This window comes from Cololabis saira, chromosome 4 (genome assembly GCF_033807715.1).
Source record: "Cololabis saira isolate AMF1-May2022 chromosome 4, fColSai1.1, whole genome shotgun sequence".
NCBI classification, from domain to species: Eukaryota; Metazoa; Chordata; class Actinopteri; order Beloniformes; family Belonidae; genus Cololabis; species Cololabis saira.
The window spans coordinates 42,740,196-42,753,188 of NC_084590.1; the positions used below are offsets into that span (position 1 = coordinate 42,740,196).

The 12,993-nt window shown below is 44.7% G+C and overlaps 1 non-coding gene and 1 pseudogene across 1 annotated transcript; both read left to right on the forward strand.

Moving 5' to 3' along the window:
• The first annotated feature begins 1,842 nt into the window (after positions 1-1,842).
• On the forward strand, positions 1,843-2,017 carry LOC133442672 (U2 spliceosomal RNA; annotated as a pseudogene).
• A 328-nt stretch (positions 2,018-2,345) lies between these two features.
• Positions 2,346-2,461, forward strand: LOC133442704 (U5 spliceosomal RNA). Its single transcript, XR_009782630.1, has one exon. It is a non-coding gene; the product is annotated as a U5 spliceosomal RNA (small nuclear RNA).
• Positions 2,462-12,993: the final 10,532 nt, after the last annotated feature.

Consider the following 12,993-nt stretch of genomic DNA (forward strand, 5'->3'; position numbering starts at 1 on the left):
TGGATCAATGGACTGAGAATCCCGGGGAGTGGAGGTCTCATGACAAAATGTATTTTATACATGGACGACGTGAATATTTTATGTACTGACCTTTTATTTGTCAACAGGACGCTGGACTTGACTGACTGGTTTGGACGGGCATCTGGGTCAAAATTGAACCGACATAAGACCCAAACCCAGTTCTACGGACCATGGACAGCAACCGAGACAACTGGACTCCCCCTGACTATTACCCAGACTGACCAAAAAATACTGGGGATCAAATTTGATAGGGAAGGGGGGGGGGCATCCAATTGGCCGGACGTAGTAGGGAAAGTGAGACAGAGACTAGGATACTGGGGACTTAGAGGACTGACCATGGAAGGAAAGGTTTTAATCATCAAGGCAGTGATTATACCTTTGTTTTTACTTGTCAGCTCTGTTTTTATCCCACCCAGGAGGGTACTTTTAGATCTAGAACGAGCCATCTTTTATTTCCTGTGGGGCTCCAAGTGGGACAGACTGAGGAGAGCTATAATGGTGAAACCCAAAGACAAAGGAGGAAAAGGAGTGCCTGACCTCTACCTGTTTTTGGGAAGCAGATATGCAACAATGCATGTCGCGTCTGCTGCTGGCCCATCCGGAAATCCCAAGACAACAGCAATGATACGTTTCTGGATGGGCTCTTATCTTAGAAGACTGAAAATCTTACCCACGGATCTGAAAGTACCTGTGTCTTTTAACCTACCACCAGCCTATTGTTTTATACAGACCTTTTTAAAGCATTTTGATTTGGAGACACAGGAGTTGCGTATTTTAACCAATCACCGTTGTCTGATCTCGATTGTGCAGGAGCGGGAGCCAGTGTGTCCAGTGCGGCGGCTCGCATTCGGCGAGCCCTCAACAGTTTGGCGCAATGTGAACCATTCCGCCCTCCCAAACAGACTCCGGGACCTGTCATGGATGGTGGCTCATGAGATCCTCCCGGTCAGGTCCGTCATGCACTCCCGAGGAATGTCGGCGATCTCTACCTGCCCCCGACAAGGTTGCGGTGCACCTGAGTCAGTGAGGCATCTCTTCTGGGAGTGCAGCGCCGCCGTAGACCAGTGGGCAATGGCCGGCTCCTTGCAATTCCCGTACTTACCAGCAAGGGAGGTCCTAACAGCACAGCTAGTGCTGTATGGGGTGAGCCAGAGGGCGAGCCTGAAAGGAAGGGATTTTGCCAAGCAGTGGCTCGCCCTGACCGCCATCAAAGACGCTATGTGGACCTCCAGGAACTTGCTGGTAAGAAAGCACAAGCAGATTCCCCCCGCGGCTGTACTCCGGATGGCTGCAGCAACGGTCCAACTGGCCGGGGCTGCAGGCGGCGGGCCTGGGATACAGCCGTGGGGAAGTATCGCCTCTGTGCCCTTTCGGACGAAGGAGCCGGGGCCACACACAGAAAGGTCAAAGCAGCAACGGCCTGGCTCTCCGGGCGAGGCTGGTGGGAAGGAGCAGCAGGGGGGGATCCCCTCTGAGCACTGACAGGAACCCGAGAGATCTACTGTTTGGGTCGGCGAAATGAGTCATCATTGGTAGGGACTCACCCCGCTTCTGTACAATGAAGGGAAGTTTTTATTTAACGCACTCCTCCTTGAAAGACTAAACATGGACATTGAACGCAGTCACTCACACTGGACCATAAGCCTTTTACCTAAGGAAATGTGGATTTTACCGTTTTTACCTTTTACAATTGTTTAGAAAACAGGTTTTAAGGTTGCTTATTTATTTCATTGTTGTATGTAATGATGATCTGTATGTTGTAAAAGTGTAATGTAAATATTGGAAGCTTATGTTGAGATGATCCAATGATCCAGTGTCAATAAATCTTTTCGAAAGAAAAAAATCTGTTCTTATCAGTTTAATATCTGATATGTCCTCTATATGAGGACAACATATTAAGCCGATTTTTGGCAGCGGGAGTTGAAAAAGGAGCTTGCTCCGTTCACTCCAAGCATCGCCCCGGTACTGCAGTGCCGCCGGGAATGGTGCACGCTTCGCTTTCTTTCTCTTGTAAAAAAATAATAAAGTAACGCAGTGGCTCAGCAGCTGAGGAGCACCGAGCCTTGCCTCAGGCGGTGTTGTTCCTTGCAGCTTCAGCTTGAAGAAAAAGAAGAGGCGACGTCACAAACGTGTAATACGGCCCTGGTGGTGCCACCGAAGGGGGAGGAGCAAATCTCTGTCCTGCGCCTGAGGCCGGCCAGGCCTTCGATAATAGGACGATGTCAGGCCGAAGAGGCGTGGCCCCGGGGATCCGTAGAGCTCACCAGGAGTACAGTGACGCGGCTCACGTGCCTAGGCTGCCGCTCCCGTGCTCTTTTCCGTACTTGCTCGTGTTTCTCTTCATAACGCACAAGTCTTTCGCCTTTTACTAAAGACTTCCGTGGAGAGTAACGTCAATGAGTTGACCATATTTTTGGGGGCTCGGTCTAACGGCCGAGCTTTTTTGAGACTGTGCAAAAGAAAAAGCTGTGACCAAGAGGTCAGTCTGAGTTTGCCCACTGAAATCTCAGGGCAAGCTGATGTTGCTGTCTGTGTCTTGTTCTTCAGTTCTTTCCTTTCCTTTTTGTTATTTCATTTCCACTTCAACCATTTCCTCAGGTGAGCCTGCTACAGGTGCGTGTCAGAGGGCGGAGCTGCAAAGGGAGCCGGCCATCTAGGCGTTTGGGACAAAGGCAACCGACACAAGTGTACGCCGTGCCAGGAAGGTGCTGCGGTCAAGCAACACTTTGGAGTTATCGCTTCTCGGCCTTTTGGCTAAGACTGCGATCGCCTCCTGCTGTTAGTGGGAATCCTTGCCTGTTGTGGCATTGGTTTCTTCTTCTTTCATTTTCGGAGACTATTCTCTTTTTTTTTACTTATGTGAAGTGCTTCAACTGAGTATAGTTGCTAGATCTTCACAGCCAGGAAATCATTGTCGTGATGTAAGGTGAGTGTTGTTCCTTCACTTATTGTATATTTTATTGTCAATTGTTTTAGTATTACGGTTTTTATTCCTTTTTTTTAAAGATTTTTTTGTGCTCTAGTGGCCCTTTATTAAGGTGCGCGGGCGAACCCGCGACCGCTGCAGGAGGAGGACTGTAGCCTCAGTATATGAGCCACCGCTTAACCCACTGCGCCACCAAGCGGCCCTCAGGGCTTTTATTCCTTTTTAAAAGTTTTAGTTCTTTTGAGCCTTTTCACAGGTGGTGCCTCCACCATGTCGGCTAGCCATGCCGGCATGCGGAGGCACCACAGTGTCCGATTCACTTTTAAGGAGATGGATGGAAAGCTCCTGGAGATGTCGAGGTTACATTTCTCCAGGGGACTTGTCCAGAAAGCCTTAGGTTTTAGCCCTGAACAGTTAAATTGCATTTTGACCCTACCCTTTAACAAAGGCTTTGACATTAGTTTTCGTACTGCCATGCTACTCAAAGAATTTTGGACACGCTTCGAAAATGTGAAACCCCAGTTTGCTGCATTTGAAGTTGAGAAACTGACCGACAATACCTTGAAAACGGTTATTGTCAGAATGTTCAATGAAACTGTCAATGCACTATCAGGGTCAGCCCAAGCTTTGCCGCAAGTGTGGCGAGCATGGGCATCTTGCAGAAGCGTGTAAGCATGTAGTATGTGGGAAATGCAGAGAAATTGGGCACACCTTTGAGGAGTGCACCAATGGCAGAAAGTGCAATCTTTGTGGGGAGACAAACCACCTCTTCAGAGATTGCCCAAAATCTTTTGCCAACAAACTGAAGGCTGCAAAGGTGAAGGACACAGAAAAGGACAAACAAAATGGAAGAGAGGAACCGGTAATTGAGCTAATTGAAGAAGCTGGGCAGGAAAATTCAAATCTCCCGCCAAATCCTGTGATTGGAGGAGAGGGATCAGGTGAGGCGGGAGTAGGGGAGGGGCCTGCAACACTCACACCAATGGAGAGTTCCGAGGAAGATGAGGTGATGCAGGCAGAGGGCGGAGCTAGTTCAGAATGTGGAGAAGTCCAACCACAGGATGATAGCGATGATGCCTCCCTCCCCGGGGCCCAGCAAACCAAGAGGCCTGCATCAGAATTGTCCTCTGATTCGCCAATTGTTTCAGAGAAAAGGGGAAAAGCTGGGATATCCTCAGACAATTCATTTGTGGAGGAACCCAGAGTTTTTCCCCCAATTCCCCAAATGAGGGCCGTTTCCGAATTCGCATACTGTACTACAAGTATACACTGATTTGGCCAAAGTGTAGTAAGTAGTATGCTGTATGTGAACAGAAGGAAATCTGCAGTGTGCGAAAAATACCCGGATGTTGTACTGATTTGGAAAAAAATCCTCAGCATGCTTCAAACCAGCCTACCTCGTTTACTATATCCCAGAATGCAATGCGGCCTCGGCCGGGCAGCGCTTTTTTCTTTGTTTGTTCAAAGCTTTATTGAGAAAACACGGCGACCGACAGTGATGTGATGTGATGGCAGAAAAGACTAGTTGCACCGTGGAGAGGGAGAAGGAGGAATATAAATGTAAGTAACTTTAATATATAACTTTTTAAATTCAATTTAGTGTAAGGACAACGATTAAAAATTGTGACAAAGCTACGCTGCCCATTTGTAATGAATGTAGAACTTGACAACCGCGTCGGAGGGCCCCCCACGCTCCCGGCTTCACCGCCGGCTCGCGGTGGGGCGGTTCCTCCGGAGCCCGCTGGTTGAACCCAGCCGCGGCTCCAGCGACCCCCAACCACCCAGAACGGTGCGTCGGTGAATGGGGGGTCCGGTCAGTCCCCGGTTCCCCGGTCTCGCTTCCCCAACGCCCTCGCCAGAAAAATAACTTATTTGACAATTTTCACCTGTTTCAAATACATTTTCACTTGAAATAAGTAGGAAAAATCTGCCAGTCAGACAAGATTTATCTTCTCATTACAAGCAATAAAATCCTGTTCCACATGCAGATTTTTCCACTTATTTTAAGTGGAAATCTACCTGAAACAGGTGAAAATTGTTGTTTTTTCCAGTGATGAGTCTTGTTTTAAGTGTAATGAGATTTTTTTACTAAAATGAGCCATTCCTGCAGTATTTTTGACGGTGCTTTGGTCAGTGCTATTATTTGTAATATATTATATTATTTGTAATCAGCACAAAATATCTGTCCCCATATGATAAAATCCACCTTCCCCCCTGATTTTTCTTTACAACTCGAGTACTGGATATATATATATATATATATATATATATATATATATATATATATATATATATATATATTTTATTATCTAACAGTTGTAGCTTTGTAACTAACGTGACAGATAGAACTGTTAGATTTCATCTATTAAACCAACATTTATTTTCCTAAATGATTTATTTCAGCCGGTGACAATTCTCCACAGAGCTGCAGGTTTCTCCCCGGGACGAGGCCGTGGGTTGACCCGGCGATCGCGTCTGTTCTCCGGCCGTGAGCTGCAGATGCGGCCGGACTGGCGGCTCTTTTCATCGCCGGAACATCGGATCAAATTTCTTAACAGGCGTTATTTGGAGAAACTTGCTACTAAACTAAACGGTTACTTTTACCCCTGAAAAGATGTTAAAACGTAATAAAGTGGCATATTAACAGCGCTACAGCTGGAATTACAACAGCTTCTAGTCCAGTGTTTCTGAATCCTGGTTGTCCTGCATGTTTTAGATGCTACCCTGCTTCAGCACACCGTGATACAAGTACCTGTGTCATCAACAGAGTTGTGCAGACCTTGGTGACAAGCTAATTAGGACCTTTAATTAGAATCAGGTGTGTTGGTGCAGGGAAACATCTAAAACATGCAGGACAGTGGTACTCGAGGACCAGGATTGAGAAGCACTGCTCTAGTCTGCTTTTAAATCTCATCTTTCGCTGACGTTTTGGTGCGAGATGCATTCTGGGATACACTGTAGCACACTGCTGTGTGAACGGTCTGCTGGAGCAGCGTACTGAATCCTTCATTTAGTAGGCAGTATTCAGTGCATACTTTGCAGTATGTAGCATATAGTGCGGTAGTGTCCGAATTCGGAAACGGCCCTCGTTTCCCAACCCTGGTCCTCGAGGCACCCCTGTCCTGTTTTACAAGTTTCCCTTCATCAAGCAAAGTCCTTAGTAATGAGTCCTACAGACTCATTACTCTGGCAATTTAAAACCAACATGTTGTACATATTTTCTTTTAATATTATTAATTATTTTGTATTGCGCCAATCACCACAACAAATTCCTTGTGTGTGTTAAACTACTTGGCAATAAACTTCTTTCTGATTCTGGTTCTCATTTCCACAAAGAACTTATATCAGTCTGCCTTCACCAATGCTGCCGTCAGGGCGTTTTAGAAATGTAAATTCCCCGTTCACTGGACCGACAACTTGCTCCTCCATTTCCACTTCTCTTATACCGGATTTAATTCATCAGGACCAGACTGGATTCATTAAACAGAGACAGACACAGAACAAAATTAGGCGCACATAACATATCTTTCAAAATACAACCAGAAAACTGTTAGAAGTAATAATATTAGATTAGATGCGGAGAAGGGTTTTGATTCGGTCAGGTGGGACTTTTTATATATGGCTCTGGAGCGATTCGTTTCCATGAAACATTTATAAAATGTAAAAAAAAAAAAAAAACATGTGAGAGGCAACACAAGAAGGAGAAAAACTCTTTGAATTTTACCACCACCTTTTTACTTCTTTTTTTGGTCTTTGGATGCAGAACAAACAATAAAAATGATAAAGAAAAGTAAAAGCGTGAAGAAACAGTGACATGTTTCAGCTTCAACTGAACTGTAACAGACGCTCCTGTTTCAAAACACCAGAAAAGGGAAACTACTGCTAAAAAAGCACCTTGAAGTTTCTCTGAGAACCTTTCTGAGAAGAAGGACTGAACTTGTGTTCCAGATGAATCATTCAATGATCGCTGCACGGCTGCAGATTAAAGTATTGCTGAGCAGAAAATGTATGTAATAAATGATGAATGTCATTTTATGCAGACGACACCCCACTAAATCTTTCCGGTCTAAAAGTCTGTCCACCTTAAGAAGCTGACAGTTTTGCAGTTCATGCAGCGAGTATCTCTGTCCCTGGACATCAGAACACTCAGTTCTACAGTTTGTGGTTCAGTCGGTTGGACTGAATGGATCTGTACTTAATTAGACTATAATGAACTTGTTTTTTTTGTGTTTACCGTAAAGTGTCCTAAAACTAAGAAGAACTTGTATTACTACCCTTTTTAATAGTTTCACCCTGAACACAACCTTTCTGAAAGCTGATTAATATGAAGGTATTGATTAATAGGACATGATAATCAATCTCATATCTGATATGAGGATGTTAGAATGTAGATTTGGTTTAAATCAAATGTAACATACTTCCCTTCACCAATTACGACTAAAAGAGATAAAAGACGGTCTGTAACATATGTCTGATGACAGTTTGGTCCTGTTCTCATAATTCTGTGTCTTTCGTTGCTGCTTTTTGTTGCTTTACGAGTTAACAAAACTTCATGGCAGCAGCAGGATCTGAGCTCTTCCTTTCACATGTCCGTGATCAGGATCAGGACCAGACACGAGTCGGGGATCCAGACGGGGGTCGGCAGCCTGTCAGTCAGTCCGTATCACCGTGGTAACCACCTGTGAAGACAGTCAGATGAAAATGTGACTCGTGTCTCTTCTACAAACCCTCCGGTCTTCTTCACATCTCTGGCTTCTTTTCAATCACTCAGCTTCCTCAGCTTCCTTTTCTGAGACTAGGAGCTTTTGTTGTCCCTAGGGTTGCCACCTTTCAGAAATACAAATAAGGGACGTCCGGATTTCAGCAGCGCAGGCGCCAAAAAAAGGGACATCCCCAAAACTTCTAAACTGCATAGAAATGTATTTATTTTATATAAAAAAACAAAATGCTTTGATTTAAAGTTGAACTGAGCATTGAACTTGCATGACTGTGCAGACAGCCAACCATTAGCAACTGAAATAGCCTCCTATGCTACGTACGTCCACATCAGCCCAGATGGAGAATATGCAGGTAAATATAAATATAGCTACATGTGAAGGTCGGAACATTAGAATATGGTGTAAAAGTTAACTTATTTCAATAATTCAACTTAAAAGGTGAAACTAATACATGACATAGACTCATTACATGCAAAGCAAGATGTGTTAAACCTTTATTTGTTATAATTTTGATGATTGAATTGTTTATTGATTTCATAAAATATTTTTATTTGGGGTTTTCATAAACTGTGAGCCATAATCACCAAAATTATAACAAATAAAGGCTTGAAATATCTCACTTTGAATATAGTGGGAAATAATATATGTGTTTCACCTTTAGTTGAAATTACTACGAATTAAGTTTTGCAAAATATTCAAATTTTCCAACCTTCATCTGTATATTATGACATCAATAAATAAGAGCATAATATGTGTCTGTATTGGTTCAATACGGAACGCAACTTTTAATTCCCAACTACGTAACAATTCCGTATTTCAAGGGACGGGTGGCAATTTGTCCCTCATCTATGACTGTCAGGCTGCAGAGGGACCTCCAAAATAATGATTATAATCATCTTATCTGAACCACGCATGCTTTCGTCTGATTTTACAGCTCAGGTCAGTCTGGTCTTCTTGAAACACACAAACACCACTGAAAGTTAGCAGACAAAACGAATAAACGTCATTACAAGTTGCACAACGATGTCATCACCAGCAGAGACTCACCTATTTAGTCCATGTCATGCTGATGAAGGCGGGAGCCGCAGCGCTGCGAGTTGACCTGCCGTATATGAATCTGGACAAGGCAGATCTGCGCTTTCTAGCCTGCACAGGAACTTCCCCAGAACAATCCTGGAAGTTAGAGATGGAGAGACTTTAGACGACAAACATGGATTATTTTATTTGGAGTGAAGCTGCTGACAGCAAAACTTGGCCTTTTGTGTCCTTTAGATCAGGGGTTCTTAACCTTTCTGACCTTGGGGCCCAATTTTTTCAGTACAGAGTGGCCCGGGGCCCATTAAATATAAACACTGTATAGCAGGGGTATTCAACTTTAAGAGGTCCATTTAGAGAAAATTTACTCAAGCGAAGGTCCAGAACATCATAATATATATATATATATGTGTGTGTGTGTATATATTCAAGTAGCCTCATAGTTGTATCAACATCTGCATCTGACTGTTATATTAAAAAAGTACATATTTGCCAATTAACATGTTTAACTTGAATTAAACATATTTTTTTCTCTTAAAAATAAAGTAGATTTTATTTTATTTTTCAAATGCTATCTTATTTTATTTCTCTACCAGCAGTTTAAATTTCCCCTTTTCTTTGTTAATTGTCTCAACACATTTTTATACTAAATTAATATAAACACATCTTAACAATTTAAGGTTCAGGTTCAGGTTCTCATATGCATGTGGAGGTGCTCATTGATGAGCCTGAAACGATATTTAGTTTTAATTATGTTCACTGTGGAGAAAGCTGCTTCACAGCTGTATCTGGACCCAAACATGGGCAGGGTGTTTTAAGATGGTCAGTTTATTTTTCTGTGACTTCAGTTCAGACTTGAGTGGATATGTTTGATGAAAAACTTTGTGTTTTGTTTCAGTGGCGTTTCACTTTCGCACTTTGAACGCCAGGGTCTCTGAACGTATGAGACACTGGTTTTGTCCCAGTGGGAAGACTGAACAGGATGAATTTGTCCATTCCGGGTTGCATATTTAAAAATACAGCGAGGACAAAACTTAGTTTGATTTTACTTTAAGTTATTTACATTAATAAGTTGTCAGGACTCAGTGTGTCGGGTTCATCCGAGCCTGATCAGCTGCGACGGGCACAGCCCGCACCGCAGCTCTCTGGTCGCGCTGCAGCAGTTACTTTCTGATGCTTTTTCGAAAGCCCGAACAGTCCAGTCCAGCAGACACGACAGCCCACGCATCTACATCTACCATCCTTCAGCAGTAACGACGGAGCCCACCGCCCGAGCGGCAGCCTCAGCCGACCTCCCCGGCCGCGGGCACGCGCCGGGATAAATGAGCACGCCGCGCTCACTTGCTCTGGGCGCAGACCCAAGTAATCGATACCTAATCCTGGCGGATCTAAACCTACTCTGTGCAAAATGAAGGATTTTCTCTGTAAAGACACACCATTTCTCTTACTATTACACGTACAGCTAGCTGAGTGTCTTCTCCTCATTTGGTTGGGAGTTGCTATGCAGTCCCGCGGCCCCCGCGGCCCACACGTACAAAACTGAATTTTTTTTGGCGGCCCACTAGATGGCGCTCGCGGCCCAAGTGTGGGCCGCGGCCCTATGGTTAAGAATCACTGCTTTAGATTAACTTTTATTATGTTCTGAATCTTGATATTTAAACGATATCCAGACCCAATTGTACACTAACGCGCAGGAGCCACTGCTGCCACTAGGGGGCACTGTAGTGCAAGAACGACTTCAGTAAACAGGATTTGGGGAGAATGAAGGTCGTCTGACTTTATCTGTCGCAGCTGAGCCCCTCATGTGTTCAGTGATGCCTCCACTACAACTTTAAAGGTGGACACAATGAAGTCATTTAAATTAAAAGTAGGAACAAAACCAATCAGCAGTGACGGGGAATGAATTAAAAGTTGTTGTCAGACCTGACATGCGAGATCAGGAGAAAAATAAATGGAGACAAAGTTCATATAAGTGAATTTAGTACAAAAGGGTTTGTTTTAAAAACGTCTGAAATAAGATGAAGGTTAAGGTAAATGAAAAGACTCGGTGGGGAATTGTGAGGAAAGAGTCAGATCCTCCAACTATTGTCTTTGGCTGCAACCTGAATCATCTTCTGCAGTACGTGAATTTCTGGGCAGATTTGCTACTTTTATGCTGCTGTCAGCTTTAAATGTTTGATTTGAAAAGTCTGTAATCTGTAACAGAGTGATATGTCTCCAGTTATCGTCTGAAAGGGATCCAGCTCCCCCGTCTGTAGAAAATCCCTCAGATCACCGTAGTTGGAGCGTAATTCACCGTTTCAAGACACAGTTCAGTCTGTCATTTAAGCAGAATTAAACCACCAAGTTTAGAAGCTTTGCAGCGAGGCGTACCGGCACGCAGTTGTTGTTGTTGTTGTTGTTGTTGTTGTCTTTGACGCATAGGTGGAATTGGCAGTGCAGGTAGAGCTCACCAGAGCTGTCCGTGAACTCAAACATGCTGAAAGAGAAATAGCTGGAGGTTCCTTCTCCGTTTCCCTCCACCTGCACTGTCGGGTCGGCGTCGTTTGCACAGCTGTCCAAAAACAAGAAAACACCCTTTGGTCAGCAGTGGCCGACAGCGAGCAGAAAGATGGTCCATGAATCCGCCCTGGGGAGTCTCAGCGCAGCAGCTGCCTCTTCAGAACACGACTCACCCGTCCTGGATCAGGTCGTGTTTCACTTTGCTGTTGGGCTCTTCCTGGCTGGTGGCCCAGCAGGAGTCGATCACCATGGCGACTAAGTCTGCATCCAGACCGTCGCTCGTCAGCTCCAGCCAGATCCTCTGGCCCAGCAGCACCTCGGTGTTGGAGTCCACAGCTTGTGTGAGTTCGGCGTCCGTGTAGGCGTTCATCATCACCGTGTAACTAAAAGCCCCAGATGTGACCACCAGGGAGATGGAGCTGCAGAGCAAACACAAGCACAACGTCAGCCCGTCGGCCTCACAAACCAGCTGACAATAGAAGTAGAACCGAAGCAGCAGCCAGGACACACCTGTCATTGCTTTTGAAGCCAATAGCACTGATTTCTGGTTCAACGTAGACGCAGGAGAAGTCAATCGTGAACTTGCTGTGGCGAGTGATGACATCGGAGGAGGAGCTGGTCGTGGATTTGATGGTGTTCTTGTACGACACTTGGCACTTGTCTTCCTACAGGATCACATTCAGATGTTTGAGTGAAGGGGCTCATGTTTCCACCTCCGTCATGTTGCGTTCATCTATCTGTTAACAGTCTGTAATGAACTTGGAGCCGTTTTTACCTGTATGTGACGACACAGATGTAGAAGCCACCTGCAGCCACTAGAGGGCCCCGGAGCTCCCGTTTCATTTACATATTCAGTATTTAGCGAAAATAAGAACCTGGTTTATTTATAGACACCTAAATGCAAACATTAGAGAACTGCACTTTGAAATACCTAAATTATTCCTCAGATGTGTCGTCTGTTTGGGATCTAAGAGTGTTTTCTTCTTTATAAATCCAAAATGTTTTTCACACTTTGTTTTTATTTCAAAAGGCCCTCGTACATTGTTGTGGTAGCGTAGCTAGCGTCAGCAGGATTTATGTCAGTTACTGTATCTGGGTTTATTTTTGTAGCTCAGCTTGAATGTTAAAGTTTTACAGGTCCCTAAATGTGTTGAACAGACAACCAAAATGACTGTAAACATCTGTAGATCCTAAAGTGGAGGAGCCAGAGAAGAAGCCCAGCTGTGGCTGGAGGAGACTGTAAAGAGGTGGAGGAGGGAACCCACCGCCACCACCGTCCCGCAGTTGCCCTTGTCGAAGCTGAAGGTCACCATGTGTTTCTCCTCATCCACCTCACCAGTGCACGTCGCGTCGTTGAGGTGCAAGGCGGAGTAGTCGAGACCTTTCTCCGCCAGGAGGCAACCCACCAGAGTGAGTGAAGCAGAGTCACCTGTGCAGACCGTCGGATCACCTGAACATGAGAATATTGTGTTAAAAGAACAGTTAAATGTTGTTCTCCAATCCCTCGCTCCTGTTTGGTCGTTATTAAAGCTACATTACCCAGAGCGCTCTTCTCTCTGTAACTGGAGGCAAAAATGGTTCTACAGAGGCAGGTGGGGCTACCGCTGACCAGTCCACAGAACTCATGATCACTGCAGGGATTCTCTTCACAAAAGATCTGAGACGGAGCTGCAGGGGGCACAAAGTTAGTTCAAACACGTGCACGTTACTAATTATAACATGAACTACAAAATTTCAGGAAATTTTGATATGGGCATGCCCTACTGCCCATTCGTCCCCTCTAGCTGCTTT